The sequence below is a fragment of the Cetorhinus maximus genome, chromosome 12, assembly GCF_964194155.1.
Source record: "Cetorhinus maximus chromosome 12, sCetMax3.hap1.1, whole genome shotgun sequence".
Classification (NCBI taxonomy): Eukaryota; Metazoa; Chordata; class Chondrichthyes; order Lamniformes; family Cetorhinidae; genus Cetorhinus; species Cetorhinus maximus.
Genome location: NC_135890.1, coordinates 1,811,394 through 1,833,888, shown reverse-complemented (window position 1 = coordinate 1,833,888; position 22,495 = coordinate 1,811,394). Strand labels below are relative to the sequence as shown.

The window sequence follows — 22,495 nt, the reverse complement described above, 5'->3', positions numbered from 1 at the left end:
TGGGTGAGGGCAATTGGGCAATTTTACAAAATATTACAAACCCAACGCCATTCATATAGAAATGAAGACACACTCAGGCTTTAGTATTAAAGAACTTGTGGCAAGATAGAGATAGATGTAGGGGTAATTTTAATGAACTCGTCCACCAGGAAACTGATGAGATCGGGCGCAATTCTGGCTTTGCACCTGCCCAATTTTACTCTTCATTGAAGTTAACAGAGAATGATAATGGGCACAGTGTGAAACCAGCATTCTGCCCCTCATTCCCAGTTAGTGAGGTTAAAATTATCCCCCGAATGTCTCACTTCAAGCAGTCTATTGTTGATTAGACCACAAGCATCATACATTCTACCATCCCTGTCTCAGGTGATAGAGAGACTCTGTTTGGCAGTGGCCTAGGGAGGAAATGAGATTTTTTTTTAAGAAAGTAGTCCAATTAGTATTTACTGATTTAAAGCAGTGAGCCATAAAGTGAAATGACTACATTATTTACGAAGCCAGCAATAGTCATTAGCAGCATATAAAGTGGCTTTCTCAAGAATAAGAAAAAATCAAATTGCTGAACTTGTTAAAATTGAATTAAAAGTGCTTCCTATGAGTGCATGGTGGAGCTGGCATGCTCAATAGCTCGCACCAGAAGCCTGTTAAAGGCAAATAAATCTTCCAAAGTGGGCTTTGTAAATGTGTTTGTTATGTCTGCTTTAGGTTTTGCTTCGAGCATATGGCTGCGATTCCCCTCTCTTACCCTTATCCCCGCCCACCCAGTCTTTCTCTTGCTTTCTTAGTGATTCCCTTGCTGCTTTTCCACACTTGAAGGAGTTGCTCAGAGAACAGCCGTTCGACACTGGCATCAAAGCCTCGGATTACGGTCTTTATCCAGTAACAGTCTTTTCACTGGTCGGAGGAAAGCAATGAGCACTCAGTTGACATATTTGATTAGTTCAAATGAAAGCATTCATGGTCTAAATCCTCCATAAAGGTCTGAAAGTCATCTCCTGTGGGATTAATGCTTGCACTCAGGTACATTTTTCCCCTTTGAGCCATTCTCGGTAAGCCAGCTACGATTTTCTAAATGCTTTTTTCTATTCCTTAAGGTCATGTCCTGAAGGCACTATTTGAATCCATTCAGCAGTCTGTGAGTTTATAATGTGAACCATAAACAGAGAAAGTCAATTCACCCTTTAAGTGCTGAAGTTGTTTTTGCTTAGGACTGTGAATGTTTAGTCGTGTAATGTTTAGAACAGAAAATAACATCTTGACAAGTGTAAATTGTTAAATGTGTGCAGCCAAATCTTATGTAAAAGTCTTGTCATCTTGTAATTATTTAACGTATGAGGGTGACTGCTTCTTCAAAGGGTTAAAGTTGCCCTGCTAAATTAAAATGTTTGTGCAGTTTGGTTCTGAAGACCTGGAAAATGATATAAGATTGTGAGGTTCCAGCATCTCCCCAAGACATCGTTTGTTCATTTCTGGGCATCAAGAAAGTGAAATAACTGTAAAACTGAATGGAGTTATTTTTATCTCTATTTGAAGTGTGAACACTGGTGTTTTTAATGAAAGTACAGACCCTTCTGGGCAGAAGTCTAATATGCTGTTCCTGCCCTTGTTGGCTTCATTGCCTTTTGCAATTCAGAACGTTTGCAGCAGAAGTATTTTGGTTTGTTTTATTTTATCACAAGTGTAAAATTTGCCTGCATTTTGAGTTATCAGCTTCTTGTTTCTTCCGACATTTCCCCCTATTTGAGTTAGCGCTCCCATCCTCTTCCCAATCAAACCTGCTTTGACAAGAGGATGGGATAATTTAGTCTGGATATCGCCAAACTCCTCTCGTGCCACTAGGAGGTGTACGTGAACAGCATTAGACAGAAAACCTCCCCCACCACAGATTCCCTCTAAATTCCCCGGAAAACCCGGCAGCCTAAAAAACACAGACAGCCTCTGGGGAGAAGTAGGTTACCTGGTTAATGAAACCGAGCTTTGATGCAGAGCTCCTTCACTAGGGCTGAGAGTATTGTAGTTATAACGTGTAAAGGAGACAAGGGGAACAGGAAGGATAACCTTCAGACATTCACATCAGTAGCTAGGGTGCCAGCATTGCTGTGTTAGATAATCATGGTGAAAAATAGACCTGGATAGGCTGGTGAGTGAAAGTGAAGCAACCCTGCTGAAGTTCGGAATATATGTTGACTTGAGAAAAGGAAAGGCTAGTGGAAAGTTGGAAAAGAGGCAAATAAAATAGCCCGATGTATTGTTAAAGGGCCACTAATAGTGCACACATGCAGTCACTTAATCATGTCAAATAGTGATTTTTTAAAAAATTTCTGACCCAATCTGAAGTTATTCGAGCTGATTGTTTTTAAACTCTGGCAGGGAAATTATGGGCACAACCCCACGATCAGTTGGCAAAGGCCTTAAGCAAAGACTTTAGTAAAAGGAGAATATGAACTGTATAGAAAGAGTTTTCTGCCTCAGAGCAAGTATTTAGTTGCCTAACTCCTGTTAGTATATCACAGTGGAGTGGGGACAAGAGGCAGAGGGTCCAGTAGTGCCAGAAGCATAGGTGGCAAACAAACAGAAGGTACAATCCCATGAGCTATGCAGTGGTGAGGCCAGGTTCACCAGAGAGGCAGTGTCGTTGAGATGCTCCATCTGGGTCATTGAAAACAGAAAAACAGCTACTGTGTGCTGCCAGTTGCCTCATTGTTCCCCAGCTGCAAGCAACCATTGGTAGCATCCCAAGACTTAATCGATTTAACCTGCATTAACCATCAGAGTTGGGGATTATAACATGGTGACCTAACCAACGGAAATTTCTTTTTGCAATACACTCTCTCTCATATCATGATGTGTGTAATATCTGTACTTTCAATGTTACTTCCGTTCCTAACACCTTGCATTTTCTTGTACACTTCTTTTACAAATTTTCATGTTTATGTATTGTTTATACCCAGATATCACTGTATAATTCACTTTTGTCCTCTGTCAATCATTTGGCCTCTGCCAGGTTTGCAGTCACAGAGATTGTTTTGTGTTTGAATTCTTTGCACCAGTTTTATAAGGTGGGGTTTGAGGGGTGCTGTTCTCCCAGCCCACTTCTGAAAATAGGCCAGCATTGTTTCACCCCTGTACTTCCCAGAAATTAAAAGGCCTTATTTTCAATAAATAGCATTTCTTTCTCTGCTGGGATTTGGGTCTCTATTCCAATAACTATAGTTTGAACCAACATATTTCACTACTGGGATACTGACATATCCACAGTGGTTTCAGCGGCTCACTTGCTGCAGGAGAGGTCTGAGATGGTCTATTTTGTATTTGCTGCTGTTACTTTATTTCTCTCACAAGTCCCTTTTAAAATTGGACATTCGTGACATTCGATTGATGTCCGAGAAACAAGTGCTTTTCTTCGATTTACAGAAGGTTGACTTTGGTGATGCCACAACTACAGAGGACACATTACCCTCACGTCTCCCTGCGCTGCCTGTAATGTCAATGTCAGTGACTGAAGAGCTCTGGTTAGTAAAACACTGCAGACCTGTAGAATAGTTGAAACAGACTTATGGAATTCTCTCTGGATCAGAGTCCCATGTTTTCCCAGTGGTAACAACCCAAATGGCAGTCAGTCAGTAAGCTCTGCTTACATGGTTAGACTGTGATGTACATTATTTCTAGACAGCAAACATGTTGACATGTGCTTATGCCATGTGAATTTCTGCATTAGAATTTTGTGAAAGCTGATTGCGATGTGAAATATATCAAGAGTGCCATGCATGTAGTCACCACTGCCAGATAGCGGGCTCAAGAAAAGGTCGGTGAGGGCTTGTGGGGGCAGACGGAGTGAGCCAGCAAGGGCTGGCGAGGGCTCAGGGTAGGGAGTGGTCAGTGGCAGACAGACCCCACTGGAGAGAGTGACTGAGTGAGGTGCAAACCAATACTGGAATCAGCTGCGAACTCAGACCAATGGTGTCAGCAGTGAGAGAAACTGCATAAGCGCCAGCAAACGCAATGTGAGTCGAGTGCACATGTACAACTTGTTCCTGGCACCTGTCAGTTGGCATCAGGAGTTAGTGTTTAAAGAAATCGATTATGAGCATAATTTCCATGCTCTCCAAGGGCAGGACCACTTACAGGGAGCACATTGCGGGTGCGAATCCCGTGATACTCTGCCACTCCCAGTAAGCGTGGGTCCGTCCCTGGGGTGGGTGCAGTACCAGAGTACTTGAGCCCTCTCAAAGTCCTTGGCAACAGCATATTCTTTGACTAAGATAAAAGCAAAATACTGCAGATGCTGGAAACTAGAAATAAAAACAGAAAATGCTGGAAAAACTCTGCAGGCCTGACAGCATCTGTGGGGAGAGAAACAGAGTTGACGTTTTGAGTCTGTATGGCTTCTTCAGAGCTGAAGAGAAGTAGAAATGTGATGAAATGTATTTATTTAAGAGGGGGTGGAGCAGGTGAAGCTGGATAGAAGGTCAGCGATAGGTGGGGGCTAAGGAGAGATTGACAACAATCCGTTAAACAGTATAAATTTCATCACATTTCTACTTCTCTTCAGCTCTGAAGAAGAGTCATACGGACTTGAAATGGTGACTTTCTCTCTCCACAGATGCTGTCAGACCTGCTGAGTTTTTCCAGTATTTTCTGTTTTTATATTCTTTGATTAATTGCTTTTACAATGATTGTCTGCTGATAGTTAAAAGGCTTACAATTAGTGGTGCTGATTAAAATATAATGGACAGAAATGCAATTTATTGATTAATAAGCTTGTTATCCAGACACCTAGTCCAGGCAGGATGCAGACATTTAATCTGTTTAATCCTGCTGTCTAATATTGTTGAACCAGTTCTAATTGTTTCCTTCTATCCATTTGATGTTATGCAGCTGCACTTTTCAAATATTAATAAGCCATGGTAGCATAAAAAAAATAGCCTTGTTATTTCTGTGAATTTTCATTTTTTAATTTAACTATGATTTGAGTCTGCTGCACTCTGCTTAACTTAAATGTAAACCATTCTAAAACCTAAAGCATTATTGTAGGATTCTCCTCAATTCATCCTATATTTTAACAGAAAATGTCTCACAAAAAGAGGACATTACCATGACAAATAACACTACGTTTTTGTCTTTGTTAAAAATTGAATGTCCACTTTGCAGGAATATTCAACACCTGCTTAATACATTCAGATTCATACACACTGATTCCTCCTTTACCGGCTTCTAGCCTCACTCCATAAACAACTTTTTTAAAAATCAAGTTTATTTGAACTCCTCTGCACTTTCCTATGGTATTCTTCCTAAGTTGTAAATATGTCACCTTTCATGCCTTTCCTACTCCCTTAATTCTGTTAAATGGACGAATCAAACTTGCACCACTTGACTGGTCTTCTCACCTACTGTTTTCAACCTTGACATTATCCTACATAAGAGTTTCTGCCTTTTAACTTCTGTTCTCAAATTTTAAAAACTTCCCAGTTGCTGCTTATTACTCAGATAAACTAATTTGGAATGAATTCCACATAGATCCCTGCTAACCTTTGTCTGGTTGTTCAGGCACTAAGCAAATGCTGGGGCCTCATCTCAAATAGAAACAAACTGATGAAATATATCAACATCTTTTATTATGGACCTCAATCACCTAACTCAAGATTAACATCAGGTCCATATTGCAGGAATTCTAAAGATGGGAGGAAAGTAACAAACATTAATCATAAATGGAAGAGAAGCAACCACTTTATAATTGCACCAATTAAATTACAATTCTGCAGATACTCCCAGCAATATACATAATATATAATCTGGTTCAACAATTATTAAAGTAATCTGCCAGACAAGTATAGAGTACTTTCACATCACATTCTCTTGAATCCAATGAATTTTAAATGAATGACTTGATTATGTGGACAAATGTGTCAAACTATTAATACCCTTCAAACAGCAATGGGATGAAAGGGCCATGGTTTAAATTGATGAAGGAATATTGGCCAAGACCCCTTGGGAGAATTATTTTCTCATCTTTAAGTTGATCCTTTAACTTTCAGCTAAATCACAGAGAGGTGCTTCTGACAATGCAACACTTTCTCATTGCCATGTAGGAGTGAGAGCCCAGATTATTTGCTTATGAGTAATTGTATAGGAATCAGGTGCATAACTCTCCGACCCAAATGCACGAGTCTTAAGTATTAACATGTGCAGTAATTGTAAAATTCAGAATTCTGGAAAGGTGCATGTTAAACAATACTGCCAAGTTTGGAAAAAATAAAAGAAACAATAAATCAGAAACTTGTGATTGAGGGATGCTACGTTTATATTTTAAAAGCCTGGAGAATATAGGGACTGGAGAAGACTGAGGGAGGTAAGGAGTTCCTCAAACCTGTGATAAATGAGCTAGCAGTAACCAACAACAACTTGTAATTATCTAGCACCTTTAACGTAATAAAACTTCACAGGAGGTGCTTTCGGACAAAATTTAACTGAGCTGATAGGACAGGCCACTAAAAGCTTAAACAAAGAGGTTGGTTTTAACAATCACCTTAAAGGAGGGTAGAGAGGTTGAAGGAGGATATTTCAGAACTTTGGCCTAGGTAGTTAAGACATATCTACTGATGGTGGAGGGATGAAAACTGGGGGTTTTCATTAACAACACAATGAGATTGGATAAACATTTGGTGTGGTATTTGTATACCTTGGTAGGAGCATGTGAAAGACAAAGAAGTACTTGCTATAATAACATTGAGGAAATAGAAAAAGAAATGAATGATTATATGTAGGGAAGTTAGAGGCTTCTGTTACTCAGAGGTGAGAGAGATCACCTATCAAATGACAAGCTCTTTCTTGGTGGACAGCAATTCCCTACAGAGTTTCGGATGCATTTGCAATGTTAAATTAATTGGACATCTCATGTTACTATTAGTCACTGCTTAAATAGTTTGACTTTTGCCTGCAAGGTATTCATATGTTCATAATACAAATATCAGCTGCTTTCCAGTTTATTTTAGTAGGAGTTGGAGTCTGAGTACATCCTTTCTGCCCCATTAACATGATATTCTTCCACTGAATTGAAATCTTACTAAAATAAATATGCTAATTTAGTGACCCAGTGGTACCCCAACATAATTTCTCAGTCAACCACCAGGGTCAAATTCTTCAGACCCTCTTTGCAGCTGTGGCTACTTGTGCCACCTTAAAAAAAAATCAAAGTTGAATAAACGGTCTCAGTTGGGGTGTGCTTCAGTCCATGGTAGTGTGTGTGGACTTGGTAGGAGTGAAATTAGGCAGCATTCCCATTCCTGATAGTTATCCGGAGAGCCCTGCTAAAGCTGCATAGCTAAGGAGTCAGTCAGGTTCCACAGCAATAGCCTCTGGTGAAACAGCTTGCCAACGTTTCACTGATAGGCTGGCACACGAAGAGGGGGCTGTTTGATGAGTGCTTTGGGAGCCATGTATTAACTGACTGGAGGGAGAAAATGGGGGGGAAAAAAGGGATATAAATAAATAGAAAAACATAAAGACAGTGTGCAATAAACTTTCCAGGAAAGATTTCCTGTAGTTTGTCAGTAACCGAAAAAAAAGTTCCCTGATTATATTTCAGCAAAGGTTCTCAGTACACACATGTACTCCACAGTGTAATCAGAAACAGCAATTGTCAGTCCTGAATTCAAACAGATGAATAGGTATCACTAAACCATGCCCTACATTACACAGTATTAGATATAATTCATCAAATATGATACACTAATAGTGAGTGCAAGTTAACCACATGTTGTGTATGAATCACAACTGATCTTGTCCATAGATAAATCAAAAATCATGTACCAGAGTATGGAATCCTTCCAAATCTTGGCACATTCTGGATTGTTGCTTCCCTGACTGCTCCAACTGAAAGCAAAAGAAAGCTGACAACCCCATGCTAATTAACATTTGTTTCTTTTTATATTAACTTTATTGTGTAAAAATACATATTCAAATTTATAGAGTTTCATTTTTAGGCTGAAACATGATTAACGTTGGAATGCCTTTGTAGCTGCATTCACTCCTTTGTGTTTGAGATACAGAGGCCCTGACGGATTTCACTAATCCTTCTTCGGGAAACCTTCCTGCAGGGGCAATATGATCATTTGTGCATCCATTGTGTGGCACAGGGGTGCAGTTGGTACTGCGCCAAGACATGTGTTCACTGTTGATCAATTCATAAACAGTCATTTGTCACTTAAATAATGTCACAAGAAGAATGTTGTCTGATATCAGATTGTGCTCAGTCTTGTTAATGTGCTGAAGAACTTGAAATTAAAATTCCCTCTCCAAATACAAAAGGACTAGCAGATTATTAGGCTATTACCATTATAATCCTAACAAAAAGACTGAAAGCCTGTGCTGAGAATGAATATTCAACCTTAATCGCAGGTTTTAATTGAATCAAAGTACTGCCAAAAAGGAATATGTTTCTGTATTGCTGGGAATTTCTCCCCTGAAGTTTCTTGATTCTTGGAGATCACTGAATATGGTTTTTTGCCAAAATGTAGTAACGAGTGATGAAAATGTATTGGTCAGCACCCATTGCACTGATGTACATCAGGCACTGCATCAATGTCATCAGAGGCTTGAGGCCTTCATTCAACTCACCTCAAAGAAATCAGGCAGTTCATTAGGAGACCGTGCACAATGCTCATTCAGGCCCTACTATTTATTTAAATTAATGAGCTGAGCTTTACAATTGGAGCACCTGAGTAGTTTTCCAGACTCTAGTGCCCTTTTGGACTGGGCTTCCCAATGGTGCTGAGAGAGAAATGGCTCTCTCCTTAGAGAACCACCTGTCTTTGTCACTACTGTTAGTTTCAGTCTTGTGGCCAAATTGAACGAGGAGCCATAAACCTCCAATGATGTTCCAATGTAAGAATAATTGGCAACATGGCAGAGGAATCCACAAGCACTCCGCTAACTGCTGACACCCAACAATTCGGTCCTGACCTCATGTCTCTCCTTGTTCATGTGCTAAACACCTGGGGCATCATAAAATATTGAAATGAGCTAAAGACTAAAGCTGACCAAATGCCAGCTCGTAGAGTTGTAGTGAGTTTGTGTTTCTGGAACAGCCCTACTCATGGTGCTTAGCCTGCAGATTTCCAAAGTCTTTTCAAAATACTGACAGAGAAATTACATGTGGGTAAACATGACTATTAACAAGTGGCTTCCCACAGATGACTTCCTTAAAGGTGGTGATGTTGTCCATTTTCAAGTCTGGAGCCTGAAATGGAGTAATGTCTTGGGGACAAAATCAGATTGAAATGAGGGTGAAATTTCAAATATGACAGGTTATGTCCATTCTAAAATACATGCTAAATTCAGATGGCGCAGGTGCTGGCACAAGATGTCAGCACCTCCATTAACTATGGCCCTCTGAGTGGCACTCACACCTCTGAATCTGAAAGCTCCAGGATGAAGTTTTGACCACAAAAAACTTTACACCATCTCTCCATTGCAGTGCGGAGGGAGTGCTGCACTGTTGGAGATGTGACATAAAAGATCTCATGGGACTCCTTCAAATAAGAGCAGGGGGGTTGCCCCCATTGTCTTGGCTAATGTTCATCCCTCAATTAACATCACCAGAACAGGTTATCTGTTCATTATCACATGGCTGTTTGTTGGAGCTTACTGTGCACAAATGGGCTGCTGTTCTACATCGGTGGAGATGGTGGCATACTGGTTATGTCACTGGACTAGTAATTCAGAGGACCAAGCTAATGCTCTGGGGACATGGGTTCAAATCCCACTATGGCAGCTGGTGGAATTTAAATTCAATTAATAAGTCTGGAATTAAAAGCTGGTCTCAGTAATGGTGACCATGAAACTATTGTTGATCATTGTAAAAACCCATCTGGTTCACTAATGTCCTTTAGGAAAGGAAATCAGCCACTCTTACCTGGTTTTGCCTACATGTGACTTCAGACCAACAGAAATGTGGTTGACTCTTAACTGCCTTCTGAAATGGCCCAGCAAGCCACTCAGTTCAAGGGCAATTAGGGATGGGCAACAAACGCTGGCCTTGCCAGTGATGCCCACATCCCATCAAAGAATTGAAAGAAACTACACTTCAAAGGTATTGAAAGGTATGCTCTGAAGTCATAAAAGGTGCTATAGAACTATAAGTTATTCTTTTTAGAGTTACATATGTTCCAATTTACAGGATAAGAAATTCTATCATTTACACTGGATTTGCACCGGACTTAACCTGGTAGAAGAAAGGAGTGGGTAACCTATTTGACTTGTTAAACCAGGAATTAATTAAACTCACAGGCTCTGGATGTCCAGAAATATGGTTTGGAACATCAGCTTTGACTTGAGCAAAACTAGATGGGAATGTAAACCATGAGAAAGGTGCAAAGGGGCTTCAAAGAAATAAGTTAAGTGTATGGGCAACAAGGTACAGATGGAGTATAATGTGGAGAAATGTGAGATTATTCACTTTGATAATAAGAATAGAAAACCAGAATGTTTCTTAAAAGATGTGAAATTTTTAAATGTTGATGTTCAGAGAGACTTGGGTGTATTCCTACAAGGAACTAAAGTTAGCATGCAGGTGGAGCAAGCAATCAGGAAGGCAAACAGTGTGTTTGCTTTTATTGCAGGGAGACTGGTGTACAAGAACAAGGGAGTCTTGCTATTGTCCAGGGCTTTGGTGAGCCCACATCCTAAATACTTTGTACAGTTTTGGTCTCCATATTTAAGGAAGGATACACTTGCATTTGAGGTGGTACAATGAAGGTTCACTAGGTTGGTCCCTGGGATGAGAGGGTGAGTAATCTGTGCTGATACTCTCTGGAGTTTCGAAGAAGGAGGTGATCTCATTGAACATAGAAGGGGCTTGACAGGGTAAACGCTGAAGGGTGTTTCCCTTGGAACCACTAGGTCCAGGTAGAACAGTATAACGTGGAGTTCTTCCTGGATATTGATACTGAGGATGGCATTGAATTCTGCTGTGAGTTTTGCCATCTGCCTCATGGATTGTCTTTTTGGTTTACAGTTTTCACTAAGTATTTGCTAAACATGCAAATACTTTTAATAAAAACTCCATATACAGCCCGGAAACACAACTAATTCCATGAAATATAATGACTCCTATTTTCTAGATCCATGTAAATCCTGTCTGGTTTGGATTAAATTATGAAGGTAGGCAGATATTTCAGAGTTTTATTTGATTACCACTGAGAAAGAAATTTAATCCAATGGTACAGGATTATGATAGGATAGCTCCATTGATAAAGTAAGCTTCTTCATTAAGTGGCTTTTGCTAATCCTACCCGTTCTTTCAGGGGTGGGGGAGGGTGTTTGTCCTTATTTTCTTCGGTTTTTGAAGATGAATTTGGATATTGATATTCAAATGTGAGGGCTTCACAAATAGGACTAACATGTCCATGTCTAACATTTACATCCCCGTACAATTGCTCAACTTCATTGCCAAATACTCGAGGTTTTCTCACTGCTCATGGCCAATGAGTGGACACCTCAGATCAGAAGCTACTAGGCCAGTGATGCATATAAATAATAAAGCTTCTGTGAAAAATATTGAACTCAAATAAAACCCATTGAATTCTGCTTCAATGGGTTCCATCAGGTATTAGTTAGGGGATGTGCTTTACAGTGAGATTTTATTCTACATAAGCCAAACAGATGTTCAGTAAGTAGCATAGAAATTTAGCTGAGGGAAGTGATCTTTTGAAGTGGCTTCATATTGCACTGCATTGTTGTGCTAATATATTGTGCTACACAGTGAAATGATCTGTGTTGTAAGGGTTTGTTCAGTAGATCTCATAAAGAGGTACAGAGGCTTGTAAAGTTGAACAATAGTATTTATTGGTAACATATAACTATATACATATGTACAAAGTATAGCCCAGACTATGAGCTAACTCAATGCTTACTTCTATACAGGTCTGTGCACACTCTTAGACCGACCAGGTCCCATGTCATGTGACCCTTAACATCACACTGTGGGCAGTATTGTTCACCGGTCCCACATTAAACCTTGCTATGCTAAACATTCTGATCCTACACCACCCTCAAGCCTTCACCCAACATATTTACAGTACAATCTTTCTTTATGCGCTATCCCTTCTTCACCTCTCAAGTTTCTGACTTAATAATTCTTCCAGATCTCATCTGGTCACATTTAGAGCAGTGGTCGGCTCAGTTGTTTTGGGAAAGTTTTGTTGGCTTGGAGTTGAAATTGTGGTATTCTGAGTTTCTGCCACTTGGTTGTCTCTGTTTGATTTGCTTTTCTCAGAGCTGGAGTTGAACTTTTCCTTATCAACAGCTGGCCTTCGTTGTTCGGAGACCATAGGCTTGTCCTGCTCCTTCCGGAGGGAATGTTCACTCTGTCCCTTCATGGTATGAACTGGGGTTTTCTTTCTCTGTGGTGTCTGCCATGATCTTGCTGGAAGTTGACTTTTCAAAAATGGAGCATCATTTGTTTCACAGTGTCACCCAACTATTTGTTTGCTCTCTTATTTTCCAGTTGTTTTTCAAGCTTATGAATCCTTTCATTCAGCTCAGCAACTACTCTGGTGAGTTCAGTTGTCTTTGTTTCAGAGTTATCTGTGGAACCCTTTTACAAGCTTAACCACTTCATCTGGGCATTCAGGTCCTATTGGAATCTTTCTTCAATGATCACTGACTGCTCCTTAGACTCCTTCAATTCACTCATTAGATACTCAATCTGTTTCTTAGAACTTTCCTATTATGCTTTTTAAGTCTGAACTTGCTCTTTCATACTGTGCATCTCCTCTTTCATATTCTTCAGGTTGGATCAAAGTTCAAGAATTTAATCAATTTAGGTTGTTAATTCTGCAATCAACCAAATGTTCTGATTCATCAGCAATTCCTTCTCCTGTTGCAGGCATTTTTCATGATATTTAACAGAGATTTCTCATGCTTGAACTTAATCAAGTTTTAGTTGAAGATCTATCTTTGATGAATTTGGTTCTACAAGTTTATCATTTAAGCATTTCAAGTCCTCTTTCAAGTGTTCCACTTCCTGCGAGTGACACTCCAGTGTTCTCGTTTGTCACTAGCAAACTCAGCTTTCGTACACGAAAGTTGGTTCTCTTCACTGGTCAGTTTTTCCTTAGTAGAGCTTGATTCCTCTGCCCTATCCTTCAGGCTCACATTCTGCAATTGCACTTCTGCTAATTGTTTCTGAGGCTCTTCTCACACTTTTGTGAGAACTACTACTTTCTAGGCTCTTGATTTTGTAAAGGAAATATCTTTTTTTTTAATATTACTGTGGGATACTGAAGCAGGCTTATGGGTGTGTGTGTGTGTCTGTGTGTCTGTGTGTGTGTGTGTGTGACTAGTTTAATTCAACTGCAGACAGTCAGACTGCAAGGTTTGAATCATCAAAGGAGTTAATTGTAAAAGCAGGCATTTTGAAATGGAAATGGATGAACTATGTAAGACAAGTGAATAGATTAAAGGTAACATTTGCATTTGTAGATAAGTTGAGAGGCTGTTCAATTTTCAAAGGGACATGATAAAATGTTTTAAAATTGGCGAGATAAATGAGGCATTATTTTTCCCAAAAGTGTTGGCCATAAGGACGACATGAAAGACTTTTATATTCTGGGAAAAGTAACCCAAAGAAAGGGCGAAACAATGGGATTTACAGATACAAGCTATACGGGGAGGCGATGGTGTAGCGGTATTGTCACTGGACCCCCAGAGACCCAGGGTAACGCTCTGGAGACCGGGGTTTGAATCCCCCCACAGCATATGGTGGAATTTGAATTCAATAAAAATCTGGAATTAAAAGTCTGATGATGACCAAGAAACAATTGTCGATTGTTGTATCAAACTGCGACAAAGTCACAAAAAAGGAATGAAACCGGATGGACCACCCAGCAATCTCAGCCCCATTGACCTAAAGTCCTCCTTACTAACATCTGGGGGCTAGTGCCAAAAATGGGAGAGCTGTCTCACAGACTAGTCAAACAACAGCCTGACACAGTCATCATGGAATCATACCACCATCATCATCCCTGGGTATGTCCTGTCCCAGTACAGGCACAGCAGAGGTTGTGGCACAGTAGTATACAGTCGGGAGTTGCCCTGAGAGTCCTCAACATTGACTCCAGACCTCATAAAGTCTCATGCTCATCAGCTCAAACATAAGCAAGGAAACCTCCTGCTGATTATCACGTACTGCCCTCCTTCAGCTGATGAATCAGTGCTCCTCCATGTTGAACATCACTTGGAGGAAGCACTGAGGATTGCAAGGGCGCAGAATGTTCTCAGCATGAGGGACTTCAATGTCCATCACCAAGAGTGGCTCGGTAGCACCACTACCGGCCGAGTCCTAAATGATATAGCTGTTAGACTGAGTCTGCAGCAGGTGTCTCCAAACTGCCTGTCGCAGATGCATCTGTCCATGACAGCATCGCTCATTGTGGAGGCAAAGTCCTGCCTTCACATTGAGGATTCCCCCCATCATGTTGTGTGGCACTGCCACCAAGCTAAAAGGGATAGATTTCGAACAGATCTAGCAACTCAAGACTGAGCATCCATGAGGCGCTGTGGACCATCAGAAGCAGCAGAATTGTATACAACCACAATCTGTAACCTCATGGCCCAGCATATCCCCCACCATTACCACCAAGGCAGTGGATCAACCTTAGTTCAATGAAGAGTGCAGGAGGGCATGCCAGGAGCAGCATCAGGCATACCTTAAAATGAGGTGTCAACCTGGTGAAGCTATAACACAGGACTACTTGCATGCCAAACAGCATAAGCAGCAAGTGAGAGACAGAGCTAAGTGATCCCACAACCAACGAATCAGATCTAAGCTCTGCAGTCCTGCCACATCCAGTCATGAATGGTGGTGGACAATTAAGCAACTCACTGGAGGGGGATGCTTCACAAATATCCCCATCCTGAATGACGGAGGAGCTGAGCACATCAGTGCAAAAGATAAGGCTGAAGCATGTGCGACATTCTTCATCCAGAAGTGCTGAGTGAATGATCCATCTCGGCCTCCTCCGGAGGTCCCCGGTATCACAGATGCCAGTCTTCAGCCAATTCAATTCACTCCATGTGATATCAAGAAATGGCTAAAGGCACGGGATACTGCAAAGGCTATGGGCCCTGACAATATTCCGGCAATAGTACTGAAAACTTGTGCTCCAGAACTTGCCGCACCCCTAGCCAAGCTGTTCCAGTACAGCTACAACACTGGCATCTACCCGGCTATGTAGAAAATTGCCCAGATATGTCCTGTACACAAAAAGCAGGACAAATCCAACCCGGTCAATTACCGCCCCATCAGTCTACTCTCGATCATCAGTAAAGTAATGGAAGGGGTCATCAACAGTGCTATCAAGTGACACTTATTCAGCAATAACCTGCTCACTGATGCCCTATCTGGATTCCGCCAGGGCCACTCATCTCCTGATCTCGTTACAGCCTTGGTTCAAACATGGACAAAAGAGCTGAACTTCCGAGGTGAGGTGGGAGTGACTGCCCTTGACATCCAGGCTGCATTTGACTGAGTGTGGCATCAAGGAGCCCTGGCAAAATTGGAGTCAATGGGAATCAAGGGAAAACTCTCCGCTGCTTGGAGTCATACCTGGCACAAAAGAAGATGGTTGTGATTGTTGGAGGTCAATCATCTCAGCTCCAGGACATCACCACAGGAGTTCCTCAGGGTAGTGTCCTCGGCTCAACCATCTTTGGCTGCTTCATTAATGACCTTCCTTCAATCATAAGGTCAGATGTGGGGGTGTTCACTGATGATCGCACGATGTTCACTATTCGCGACTCCTCAGATACTGGAGCAGCCCATGCCCAAATGCAGCAAGACTTGGACAATATCCAGGCTTTGGCTTTCAAGTGGCAAGCAACATTTGTGCCACACAAGTGTCAGGCAATGACCATCTCCAGCAGGAGAGAATCCAACTACCGCCCCTTGATATTCAATGGCATTACTATCACTGAATCCCCTGCTATCAACATCCTGGGGGTTACCATTGACCAGAAACTGAACTGGAGTAGTCACATAAATACTGTGGCAACAAGAACAGGTCAGAGGCTAGGAATCATGTGACAAGTAACCCACTTCCTGACTCCCCAAAGCCTGTCCACTATCTACAAGGCACAAGCCAGGAGTGTGATGGAATACTTCCCAGTTGCCTCGATGAGTGCAGCTCCCACAACACTTGAGAAGCTTGACACCATCCAGGACAAAGCAGCCTGCTTGATTGGCACCACATCCACAAACGTTCACTCCCTCCACCACCAACGCACAGTGGCAGCAGTGTGTACCATCTACAAGATGCACTGCAGGAATTCACCAAGGCTCCTTCGACACCACCTTCCAAACCCAAGACCACTACCATCTAGAAGGACAAGAGCAGCAGATAGATGGGAATACCATCACCTGGAATTTCTCCTCCAAGTCACTCACCATCCTCACTTGGGAATATATCACCGTTCCTTTACTGTCACTGGATCAATATCGTGGAGCTCCCTCCCTAACAGCACTGTGGGTGTACCTACACCACATGGACTGCAGAGGGTCAAGAAGGCAGCTCACCACCACCTTCTCAAGGGCAACTAGGGATGGGCAATAAATGCTGGCCCAGCCAGCGAAGCCCACATCCCATGGATGAATAAAAAAAGAATTAACTGATGCGGGGATTGTGTGGGAAAGTGGATTTAACACATAGAAGATCAGCCATGATCTAGTTAAATGGCTGAATTGGCTCAAGGAGCCAATTGATCTCCTCCTGCTCCTATGTTTCTATGCTCCTATTTCTGTCTTGCTTCCTTTGCCTGCAGCACAGCTTTGTCCTTGTCCCTCATTTTGGTTTCACTGTTGGCCAGGTCTGTCTCTGATGAAGTCTTGTTTCAGTTCTGTATCATGCTACTCGTGGGTTCAATGTCTGCTCACAGCTTGGAACACTGCTGCTGTGTCGGCATTTCCTAAAAGATCTATTTCTGAGCCTTCAGGCTGGTTCTCAACCTCCTCTTTCCTCTGCACTAAACACTTCATCTCGTGCACTTCATTGTGCTGATGTGTCTACCACCCTTTTGCGGTTTGCTTGCATATTGCCTTTTACTCTTTATTGCTTTCTTGGGATTGTTCTATCCTTCTTTTTAACCTCTGTGCTCCACAACTTGAAGGTTAAAACACTCATCAAAGGCTTTTAATATCTCATCAAAGCTGACTGAGGATTCATCAATGCCTTGCAATAGGATCACTTCATCTGCAAATACACAAAATTAGTAGATCAACATATTAATCGGGACTTTGTCTGATTTCCTATTTAGGACTATTATATTCCAGTACCTTAAAACATTTCTTCCCAATGACACCCCTTGTATCAAGCCAAATTGATCTGGTAGGATTGGTTTATTATCCCCTGGCTGTTTTTCATTCAGGGTAGTACAGGTTTAAAAGTTATTCCACTTTTAAAGAGGGTGCGGGAGTTACCGTTTTCTCAATGCTTCTTTCTACACTTGTCAGGATTTGATGGGCTCTCTCAACAATCGTGGACCTGTCCTCAAAGGCACTTTAGAAGGTTTATGGAGTATGTTAAGGTGATTAAAAGGCAATTCCCAGCTTTGGCTGAGTTTTAAAGCTTTTTTTTTCAACGGAGCTTGGCCACCATGTGGTATGGCTCGCGGTATAACTCCGTTCTGAGCCCAGACTGGCTGTGGTATAGCTCAGTCTCTGAGCCCAGACTGGCTGTGGTATAGCTCAGTCTCTGAGCCCAGACTGGCTGTGGTATAGCTCAGTCTCTGAACCCAGACTGGCTGTGGTGTAGCTCAGTCTCTGAACCCAGACTGGCTGTGGTGTAGCTCAGTCTCTGAACCCAGACTGGCTGTGGTGTAGCTCAGTCTCTGAACCCAGACTGGCTGTGGTATAGCTCAGTCTCTGAACCCAGACTGGCTGTGGTGATTAACAAAATGGACTGCTCTGACTGATTAATGGCCTGAAGACTTTTAAAGGTTGGTTCAGACTTAGAACTGAATGTTTTGCTCATCCCTGCTAGGTGCCCTGACTCTGCAATCGATGGGATTCACTGTGGACATCCACGTGCTCTGGCTGAGCCCTTTTCCTGCACAGTGGATTTTTCTTCTGCCCTTCAGCCGCCACGTCTGCAATGAAGCTTCTTTTTAGGTGATTTTTAGCTGTGTCTTCAGTTCAGGTACACTTCAGTCAGGTCAGGATGCTGTTTCTTTAGTTTTTCAAGTTCCAGCTTCTTCACCAGCTTCTTCGGTTCTGGGTTCATTCATGAGCGGCCACCATGTTGTAAGGGTTTTTTCAGTGGGTCTCACAATGAGGTTCAGGGGCTTTAAGGTTGAACAGTGGTGTTAATTGGTAACACAGCAGGCCCTATGTCCTGGATGAAGGTCTCTATGGTGGTGTCCATTCTACCAGTGTTGCCCTCAGTGAGCTGGTACGTTGGTGCAATGATGTCAGAGTGAATGCGGATGGACTCCTCCATCGTATGTTGCAATCTGTAGATTGCATCTGACAACCCAGCCTGATATTCACATGTCTATCATTGCAGTTGCAATGTTAGGGCAGAGTCCAGAGGCTCATCGTCTGACTGGGACTCAGCAGAATCCTTGCTTCCAGCAGTCCTCCGAGTGTTGGTGAATTTGGATGACCCTGCCTTCACCTGCTATGGACCAGCATCTGTGCTGTGCTCACCAGATTGTGACCCTGACCCTGCTCTACAAGTTGGTCCAACCAAGGTGTGTATCTCTGCGCTGGTGGAGGGTGGGGTGAATGCTGCGATGGCCCTTCCTCTCGTGTGTCCTCAGGATCCTCACCTGAGGTGGTCTGGGGACTGGGGCTCAGGAGCTGGCTGCCACTGTTCCTCTTGTCCCTTTGAGCTGGTGCTGGGTCCTTGCATGATTGGGAGATGCTGGCCAGTGCATGCACGGTCCCGGTCCTCTCCGGCCAGCTCTGCCGCACACTCCTGAAACTCTGTGAGGGGCCTGAGTTCAGGCATTCCCCCTGCCACTGGTCAGGGATTGCTCCTTTTTGTTGTGCACGAGCTTGTCCTGCATGAAGACAGATGGGCAGACGGTGAGCAGGTAGATGCTGAGACAAATAATATGGATGCCTACCTTGTGTGCATGCTGAGTGGACCTGTGTAAGGGCTTAGGATGTGATCTACACAGGATGTGAGAGGAGATGAAGATGTCAAGGCATGTGTGAGAGAGTCAGTGGTGATGTCCTTTGTGATGGTAGTGTGTGAGATCCCTGTGGACTGTAAGCCTGCAAATGTCTGATAGGCTTGTGAGAGTGAGGAGAAGGTTGACTTACACTGGTAGAATGGGTGAGATCATTCATCCTTTTTCTGCCCTGGATGGGGGATCTCCTGTGCACAGAGTTGGTGCTGACTGCACTGGCCACCTCTTCCCAAGCAGGAGTGCTGAAGTTGTTATCCCTGTCATGCACCTGACCTGGCCTGCAGAGAGTGAATGATGTGCATGGCTGCTGTTTAAATATGGTGCCTGGGGAGATGATCTGATGAGGTCACGGTGGGGTGGGTGAATCACAGCCTGCCCCGCCACAGGATCCGACATGCTTCCTGTTCACACATGTATAACCAGCTGAAAAGTGGATGATGTGGCTCAGAAACCCACCACTGCGGCCAGTGGGAACCCACTTTTGCCCCCCCACCACCGCACTTATTCTCGGAAGCAGAACATCTCACCCATTGAATGTAAAATAGATCCCTAGCCTTTCTTAATGGCAAGAAACAAGTCATGCACATGAAGCCATTCCTAAACTAAAGCTGTGCATCTGCCGAGTTCTGACATTGCGAAAATCTGTCTGCCTGAGATGTGCCTTCTCAGCACCCTGCAAAAACAGCTTGCTGTTTCCAATTTTAACCGTGTGCTGTGACCAGCAAGAAGGAATCCAATAAATATTCCATAAGAGATGAACATTTTCATTCAATTAGAAACATTCTATGTCTCTGTTTACACTACTTGTTTTATTTGTGTCAGACATGGCTTTATCTAGACGTGGTGAATGGCATCGATATTCACGTATCACCAGGAATTTATTAGAAATTACAAATGTTTTGTGTGATGCCTCCTGGAATACACTACCGTGAAGCAATTGCATTATTCACCCACTCTCATCTTGACATGATAACCAGGTTGTTCTACTTTCACAGTTGGCCGGTGCATATTTTCTTAGATCATAGAAAACAGAAATAACTTCAAAATCTATAGCAATGCAGAGCTCGTCTTTGTGAAGCTTTGCAGGCTTCTCCCTTTCTCTCTAAGGTAATCATCAACACATGTATATAAGGTTACAGCAATCTCTAATTGAAACACTGCTTCCTTGCACTGGTTTTCCCTGCACGGAGTGAAACCCAGATCAAAGGCTTGTCCTGGTGTAGTGGTGTAGTCACTGGCCTCTGGTATAATCTGCCTTTTTCCCTGTTCTCTCACCTCTCTCTCAATTGCAGACGAGTTTTCTCTTGATATGCTTTGAATACAGCTGGTTGTGAAGGTTTGTGTTTCTTGTGGAACAAGTGGTTTGGTGACAGATGAGAAGCAGGAGCATAAAGATATGAACTTAACTCTTTAAACCTTGAAATGGTTAGCAGGCCCAACTGAATTTTCCAGGTTCGACTGAACAAGAACAAGTTGGGAATAATTTAGTGAACATTGTCACCTTTATAGTATTTGTATTACCTTAAATAACACTGCTAGGCTAATTTAATCACCGGAATTGCAGTTATGTAAATTGGGTAGTAAAATATGATTTGTCACAAAAATTAATTGTTGCGAGGTTCAGGCATTCATTATCTATCCACAGTACATGCCCTTATAGATACAAGAGCTTGATTTTAGATTCATTTTAACTTTGACATGGGATAGGATTGTAACCTTTCACAGGTGCGTTTTTTCAATGTAACTTCTTCCAGCCACTCGCATCTCTTGTGATTAATTAAATATATTGATTGAATGTGAAGGATCTGTGTGGGCTTGCAAATGAGTTCGCAAAGTCACATGTTGCCAACCATGAAACCAAGTGGAAAACCATCACAGGAGAAATAGCTACAGCAACTCAAAAGGCAGTTTGCTCCCGAATAGTCTCATTTTGCCCAACAATCACTTAAGACAACGTTAAAACGATGGTGAGAGATGGGTCACAGCAGTACAGCAAAGGCCGTGTGAGGTTTGAAAATGGAGGAACAGAGATTTCCTCTGGTCACTATATGGCCCCGTAATTAGTTGGCAGTGGCTTGTTTAACAGGCTATGAGGCTAATCCACTGCCAGCTCTCTTGTGCCTCCATCGGGGCTAAATTTTACCCATGGTATGTGAGAAGGTAGAAAAGAAAATTATCCAGGAAAGAAAACTAGGAATCAAGTAAATTGTCCTAAAAAAGCAGTTTGGGAGATTTACAGCTGTGGGTTTCAGATTATCTTCATACATTGTACACTTATGAACAAAAAAGTCCCAAATGCACTCCTGTCATTTGGGGTAAAGAATGAGTATCATTGCTAATCTCAGTTGAGCTATCCAAACTGAAAATGTATTTTTATTCTCTAGCCTTGTCACATGTGCTAAACTTTAAAGAACTATCACTTCATAAATAGTTCCTTTAGATACATGATTCAGAAATACGGATGCATGCCAGATGTAAAAAACAGTAGGGCATGATTGTCCCTTTGCTTCATCGGTCCAAAAAAAATTGTGGTTGTTGCATTAAGATGACTACTACAATCTATAAACATCTGCACTGAAAATATAAATGGAAAATTGTTGCAATTTACTTCAATTAATGTTGGTCAATCTTGGCATGACCTCATCATGACCTCATTTACTGGGCTGTGGTTGGCCACTTTATTTTTGAAGCTGCCTTGACAACTTTATGGAAACTTCTGAATAGGAACTAAATGTATCAACAACTTCTTCCAGAGAAAGTTGTTAAAAAACAAATTCATTTCAAGATCAATTTATCTCCCGCCGTTAATTTTAGCATCAACTGGCGATGCTAAGAACATGTGATCCTGATAAGAGACCCTTCACATTTTCATTTTTTTGGTTAGTGCACTGAATAATGAATTTGTGTATTTTTTTTCCACTGCTTTAACACACTTCTTAGCTCTTTCATTTAACATAAGGGAGTAAGTATATATCAGTAATGTCGTCAGGACTTTCACATTCTCTCTTCTTCATCCTTCGAGATGAAGGATTCTCATCTGTGCTCTTTGGTAGGGTTCCAGTAGGTATATGGGTGACTGCTAGGGCCGATCTGTTCCTGGAAGGTTCTGCTGAAAATCGGACAGGATATTGCAGGAGATTGAGCTTTGGATGAGTTGTTGGCTCGAGATTTCCTTTCCTTGCATTTTCTTTCTGCCTCTGATATGCGCTTGATTTCGAAGAGGGCCATGCCCTTTGTTATTTTGCTGTGCCGGGTGCAACAGTCCTGGGTGAGCTTCTCCTAGGATTCAGGGTCGATATCAAAACTC

General features: G+C 42.2%; 1 protein-coding gene across 3 annotated transcripts in view; it reads left to right on the top strand.

Moving 5' to 3' along the window:
• The window catches only part of LOC144687164 (semaphorin-3A-like), a 432,238-nt gene that overhangs the window by 132,352 nt on the left and 277,391 nt on the right, over positions 1-22,495 (top strand). Inside the window, exon 1 of one of the 3 annotated variants that reach the window (XM_078552906.1) lies at positions 804-1,049. The exons of 1 other annotated variant lie outside the window; for it this stretch is intronic. The gene's annotated coding sequence lies outside the window, so the exon portion shown is untranslated. Of the gene's footprint in view, positions 1-803; positions 1,050-22,495 lie in introns of those variants that run through there. One more of the 3 variants, XM_078552905.1, reaches the window with a different exon arrangement.